Consider the following 7453-nt stretch of genomic DNA (forward strand, 5'->3'; position numbering starts at 1 on the left):
TGCCAGTCTCTGGCAGAGGCAAACAAATACTTCTCATATCTCTGAGAATTCACATTGAATATCCAGGAAATACCTTCTCCCATTTCCATTAGTATCATCAGCTCTCTCCATCTAACCAAGAAACAGTGGTTCTTTTATCTGTTACCTCCAGCAGCAGAACCAAACTGATTCTGAGTCTATTTCTGAACTTAAAACATGATGCACCAACTTATAGAATAATTACTAAGACGCCTATAGACTTTCTCTAAATCAGATGTCAATGAATATTCTCTGGGTGTCATGTGAAATTATGTCTATAGGAATAATATTATAATTCAATCCAATAACACTGCCCCACCTCGGCAGATGATGCTCGTTTCTGAATCCTTCTACAGAAACATTTTTTGTAGTTACCCATCAAACTTTAAAATGTGGCTTTACATTGTATTTTTGACTCGGATATCTACTTGTCAGCCTCATGTTTTCCATTAAATATTAGCTAAATTCACCTCTGTTCATTTCCAAACAAACGTGTCTCCGTCTGCTGCCGGTGTAAATTCACCAACTCGATATTCTCAAGACCTCAGTTTTTCCAGCCATTTTCTGAATTATATTTAAATAACAGAATACAAGAGGTAAAAAATATTGATTAGTTACCTGCGTAGAACCCTCCAGCAGCGTTTATTGTACATTTCCAACACCCGCTCTTTCTGTCGCCGAGCTCCAACACATGCAGTCACACTGAGCGGTTCGAGCATAGTAGTAAAAATCCACCACAGTTTTCAGTCAGGGCTCAAAACCCCACCCGTCGAGACGCTGATTGGCTATATTGGACGTCACTCATAGGCAAACCTGTAGTAGGCATAGCAACCATAAGAAGGTGTGTCTTAGAAGGTATTCTACTATCCTATTGGTTGTTTGATTAAGTTTTGACGCCCACAAAACCTAAAATGTAAAACTCGAATAGAAAGGATGTTCTCAGTTATGGAGGAATCGTGGGATTTCCCCCGTGGGTTCTGCCATAACGTAAAAAAGTTTTACAAATGACTGTCCTCTTGTGGCTTCATTGACTAGCAAAGTTTAATAAATCACTTAATTACATATTACACGTAGACTTAGATAGATAGATAGATAGATAGATAGATAGATAGATAGATAGATAGATAGATAGATAGATAGATAGATAGATAGATAGATAGATAGATAGATAGATAGATAGATAGATAGATAGATAGATAGATAGATAGATAGATAGATAGCAAGTAATAAAAAATCCTAAAAACACAACAAATGTACATAAACATGAACAAGTTGCACTCAGATTATAGCAGTTAAATAATAAAAATAGCAATAACAATAATAATACATAAATACATAAATAAATGAAAAATAAGGGGCAGCACAGCCCCCCCCCCTACACATACAAACACCTCCCACTTGTCACTAACAGCTGTCCTCTGAAACAAAAAAAAAACCCCACTTATGTTATTTTTAATCATAAAAATGTTCTTTTTGTCTGTTGTGGTTGTTTTATTTTGATGCTGAAGGCCCACACTTCAGTGGGACATCTTATGCATCACTCTGTGGGTTTACAGAATACTACCACATGTAACATATCCCCCATAAAACAATGGTGGTCCATCACATTGACTTTGTATGCTCATGCAGTGAAACCATGCTGGACATTTCAACATCAATATGGAAAAGCGCCTGTACACTTAATGGTTTGAATACATTCACAACAGGTGATTACTACCACAACACCATCTCTTTGTTGAATTGTTTTGTGTCCTGGGGTTACATTCAACCTTCAGTCTCAATCATACATTCATGGCCTCCACTCTAAAGGGATGATGATGAATAAGAAATTCGGCTCAATACGCATCCCTGGGAAGTTAAGAACACAACTGCAGCATTGATTACTCCACCAATGTTGTAATCAGCCTGAGTGATTGTAAGTACAGCACCACTAATGAAATGTGTGTATCGACAGGCGACAACAGAAGTACACAACCTCCTTGATGATCACAAGTAAATGTATGAATGAAAAGATTTGTAATTGTTAAGCCCAAAAAAGAGAAGAAGTATTTAATCTACACATATTTCACCTGTATTTGGATATTACAATATTAGCTACACATTGAAATGAGGTCATTTAAATGCTGTTGAAATATCAGATATTTTTGTTTACTGTGCATTCATGCAGGCCCCTTTAAAACTGCTAGAAAGACAATAAATATTTCATTGTGCAAGCGCAGGAAGTGACTGACAGATAGTGAAGCCTGCCTCAATTTCAGTCCCTCTCAAAATCAGATGAACGAGAGATGCTGACAAAGGCAGCTCTGGTGGAGGCTTGGATCGCACAACTGGAGAGGTAGATATGTTGTGAAGTGCAGCAGTCCTCTTCGTCAGATCTCCATTGAGGACTGCAACAGGCACATGGTGCAGTAAATGTTTTCTTTCAAATGAAAAGCCCGCACAGGAAATTAGTTAAGCTGTGCTGCTGTGGATAACTGGTGGCAAAAAATACACTCAGATCTTTATGAGTGTATGGCAAAAACAGGGTGTCATTACTTTGGTATTTACAGTTCAGTCTATGCTTGGTTTATGCAAAATGATTCAGGATGGTGAACAAGTCTGGTGCTGTCTGTGTAATCCTGCAGCAGACCGGGTATGGGACCCCTAACATAATGATTCTGTAGGAGGAGAAAATTAAGTGTGAGTTATATTTAAAGTCAGAGGCTATTTTAACATCCTTAAGTCAACAAAAAAAAGTAGGAAGAAGACCGGCTGACAAACCTGCTGTCACTTAAAAGCAGACATCTTAAATGATCAGCTAAAAATCTTACAAATGTTGCTAATTCAATGGATATTTATGTGATTTTAAGTCTTTTTAGATGGCGGTTGCAGCTCACTAATTACTATATCAGCTGTTGCATTGGTTGACACTTGCAGCCATGATCCCAGCTGTTGTGACTCATCTGCTTCTGCCTCTCTGTCCTTTCAGGTGCTCTTATGCATCAAACACAGAAACAGTGAGAGCCATCTGTGAGGGCAGATGCTCAGGGAGATGCAATATTAAAATGAAGATGGGGTGCAGCAGAATAAAATGTCACAGACAATGAAATAGCGCAGAGAAAGGTCATAGTTAATGTATGGTACATTACCTGTGCAGTCACATGACTTCATGACTTCCACCTTCAGATGTAAATTGAGCTTCATCCAGGAAGAGAACATTTTTACCACAAATTGACAAAATAGCTGTGAGGGTTATAATGGATGAGGGAGAAGAAGAAGAAAACAGGGTTTTGAATGTGTGGATAAATTCTACCCTAAGCAGTCTCACTGGCAGAGGCCCTCGCCTCCTTCTGCATTCACAAGTGAAAGGATAATCATCTCTAGAGCCTTTGATCCATGGCAAAATCTTCATGATAAAATGAAATGAGCTGTCAAAATTAATTATGCATCATCAGTCCATGCCACCTGTTGGTGTCCTTCTAATCCTGCCTGAGTGGCTCAGAAGCCAACCCATGTGCTTTCATTTGTCTCCCTCTAGTGGCCCTTTGTGATTGTGCTTCATTCATCATCAGTCCGCTGCGAACCAACATGTTGTGACTGATATTCATTATTTCTTCTTGTTGAGGATGTCAGATGAAGGTATTCCAGGTCATTCTATCATTAAAGGTCTTCTTACGATTGCCACATGATTCACATTTATCACAATTGTACATAAAATTGACATATAAGCACAACGCTTTGTTGGTTCTTGTCTGATGTTGCACAGCTGGTTTAGTGACAAATGACAAAAAGCAGTTATGAAATTTCCAATGTTTACTCCGATATTATCCTAGTCTCCCCTTTCCGGTTTGTCAGCCTGTTTCCGCCTGTCATCAAGCTCCTTGAAATCAGCTCAGCTCCTACAAGGCTGGCTGATGAAAGCTGCAGAGACGGATGATGGTTTCATCTGTTCACATAGCACAGAGGCAGGAGGAGCCGTCTCTCCTCCATCTGCTCTCTGGGCTTCTCTCCTCTCTCCAGGAACTGCAGTATCTATCTATAGCTGGATGGATGGATGGATGGATGGATGGATGGATGGATATATAGGGTGATAAATCATTGAACATTAATGATAAAAATACAGATGAACACACAACAGCATAAATTAGAATAAAATATTAAGAAAAATACTGTAAAAACCCTTATGAAGAACTCTTTTTTTTAAAAATGCAAAAAATAAAATAAGATAAAATGCAGAATAAACAGAGATCGTGTAATTTTGGAGAACAATCATTTATTTCCTTCATTCATGCGGCCACAAATTAGTTTCTGACATCTTCAGCTTCCCATCCTCTGACGTATGTCAGAGATGGTTCTTTATTTAAATTACCTTTAAATCCTCATTTAGAACATTTTAATTGTCTAACTTCAATTTGGACAGTAAGCTGGATGGTGAAGAGGTCATGTTCTTTAACCCTTGGGGACTGATTGGTACCAAAAGTGACATTTTTGTTGTTTTTATGTTTTTCTTTCCCAATAAATCAGTCAATTAAAAGGCTAAATATATTAAATTTTGCCAGTCATTTTCTTTCAACTTTATTTTCTAAATTCCTTAATGCCTGTCATTGGAAGTGTATAGAATAGTAGATTGTCACCGTGTACACACAGGAACCAATTGGTACAAAAATGGTCTCATTGACTCCCATTATAACCGCATATTTTTCATATGCTATAGGCATATATATATATATAATATATTAATATATTATATATGCATATTATATATATTACTATATACAATAATGCTGCCATGTTATAATGCAACATGATCTTCATTGTCTGCAGCAAGCCACTGTCCCCACATTGACCCCACAGCACAGACACAGACCCACCGTCTGTGTTTACTCCTCCTGCTTCTTATTTTCGTTCCTTCATTCACAACAACTACCTTCATGAAAGGTAGTGGGTGTGACAGAAGGACATGAAAAAGGACATGATTTCTTTTGCAGGTCTGTGTTTACACACCTGCAAAAATATGTATTTCCATTCATCCAATAGGTGAGCGGAGGCTTCTTTTGATCCAGCAAAATTTGCTGGATCAAAAGAAGCCACAGTAGATAAATGGTCACTTTTAGGGGCCGTTGTTCATTCAAACAATACATGCCTTCCAAACCAGCCAAGTACGGACTCAAAATCTGGGCTTTGTGTGATGTCCAGACCTCTTACGCGTGGAGGCTCCAGGTTTATACGGGGAGGTCTGCGTCAGCTCCGGTGGAGCGCAACCAAGGAATGCGTGTGGCACTTGAGCTCACTGAATCGCTCCAGGGCCACACGCTGACCACGGACAATTTTTTTTTTACATCTTTTCCGCTGGCTGGGGGGGCTGGCTGTGCTCCCCCCGCAGCTCTTAGACAGTAAACAGCGGCAAGTGCAGTCATCGTTGTTCGGATTCACGCATGAAGACAGCGATCGTGTCATATGTCCCCCCCCCCCCCCCCCCCCCCAAAAAAAAACCCCAAAACAAAACAAACGTGCTTCTCCTGAGCACAAAACACCGGGAACCAGAGGTCCAGGAATCGGGGAAAAAACCCCACAAATAATAATGGACTATAATCGCTGCAAAGGAGCCGTCGACCACCTGGACCAGGTATTTACGCATCACTTATTTATTTCACTTACTGGTATTTATTTACTGTTACTCACTACGTTTGATTGTGCGATATAGCAATAGCCTATGCACTTTATTTCGTTGAATATTTTTCTATTTATCAAGAGGGATGTGTGATATTGTATGCATATTATTCGTGTAATTTGTTTTTCTTCCGCAGGCTTGTGGCACCTACTCCTGCCGCGGCAAACGCGCCGCTGGCCCAGGTGTCTTTTTTATCACATGGTCCATGTTTCCTGCTACAACGCCTTCCGTCTTTTCTTGTCTGTGTACCCCGGCTGGAACAGCTCTCGGTCCACGAAACGCCACCTTTTTTTGGAGCAGCTCGGCGCAGCGCTCGTCACCCCAGCAATGGAGAACCGACCACGGATGCCTAGAGCACCGTTTTCGGCGAGCCTGGTCCGTGAAGTCCAGGGCCGGGCCAATCAAGAGGAAGATGGGGCAGGGGAGGAGCCACAGCCGGTCCCGGCAAAATCACGTAAGACTTGCATATGCTGTGCGCTGATCAGAAGGGAGTGTGGAGCCAGTGCGCAAAGTGTCACGCACATGCATGCAAGAGGCACTACAAGATTATCTGTGAGTCGTGTTTCAAGTGCCAGTAAACATTCAGTCTCACACACGCACGCACGCACGCACACACACACACACACACACTCACACACACACACACACACACACACACACACACACACACACACACACACACACACACACAACAACAACAACAAAACATACCATACCACGGCATACACTGCACAAATATTGTTCTTATGTTTGAAATTTAATGAATGTTGAAATGTTTATATGTATAATAAAATATATAGTTGTACGAAGGTCTCATTTTTGTTTGTCTGCACCGGACACGTTGCCATGGCGAGGCGCATACAATTTCATGACATGATCCGTTTTGGACCATTAGCCAATGTGTTCATTAACTTTAAAATTCTCTTTGTACCAAAAACTAATAATGCATTAAAGTTAATATTGTTACCAATTACTGGCATGGTCAAGGTTGTAATATCTTTATCAGAAATATTTAACCATATGCAAATTTTTCTAAATATTCCATATTTTGTGTTTTTCCCATTGGAAGAAAAAGAGGGTTGTCATGGCAAATTCCATATAGACATATATAATAATAAAAAAAACTTTATATCTATGAATAGGGCTGAAGTAATGGAAAAGATCAGATGCACTGAAAGAAAAAAATATTTCTGTATGGCATGTTTTTTTTAGACTTTTATGAAATGTCAATTTTTTGTCTCTTTGGTTAAAGTGTTTAGAAAAGCTAAAATTCTCATTGTACCAAAAACTAATAATGCATTAAAGTTAATAATCCTACCAATTGTTGGTATGGTCAAGGTTGTAATATCTTTATCAGAAGTATTTAACTGTCCACTAACTTTTGGAAATATTCCACATTTTGTGTTTTTCCCATTGGAAGAAAAAGAGGGTTGTAATGGCAAATTCCATATAGACATATATAATAATGGAAAAACTTTATATCTATGGATAGGGCTGGAGTAATGGAAAAGATTGGTGCGTTGAAAGAAAAAAATATATGTCTGTATTACAATTTTTTTGAAGACTTTTATGAAATGTCAATTTTTTGTCTCTTTGGTTAAAGTGTTCAGAAAAGTTAAAATTCTCATTGTACCAAAAACTAATGATGCATTAAAGTTAATAATCCTACCAATTATTGGTATGGTCAAGGTTGTAATATCTTTAGCAGAAGTATTTAACTGTGCACTAACTTCTGGAAATATTCCACATTTCGTGTTTTTCCCATTGGAAGAAAAAAAGGTTATA

General features: G+C 39.0%; 1 protein-coding gene across 3 annotated transcripts in view; it reads right to left on the reverse strand.

Moving 5' to 3' along the window:
* The window catches only part of fcho1 (FCH and mu domain containing endocytic adaptor 1), a 35623-nt gene extending 34894 nt beyond the window's left edge, over nt 1-729 (reverse strand). For all 3 annotated transcript variants that reach the window (XM_068319790.1, XM_068319789.1, XM_068319787.1), the window contains exon 1: nt 637-729. The gene's annotated coding sequence lies outside the window, so the exon portion shown is untranslated. The remainder of the gene's footprint in view (nt 1-636) is intronic.
* Between the last annotated feature and the right edge of the window lie 6724 nt (nt 730-7453).

This window comes from Antennarius striatus, chromosome 7, assembly GCF_040054535.1.
Source record: "Antennarius striatus isolate MH-2024 chromosome 7, ASM4005453v1, whole genome shotgun sequence".
Classification (NCBI taxonomy): domain Eukaryota; kingdom Metazoa; phylum Chordata; class Actinopteri; order Lophiiformes; family Antennariidae; genus Antennarius; species Antennarius striatus.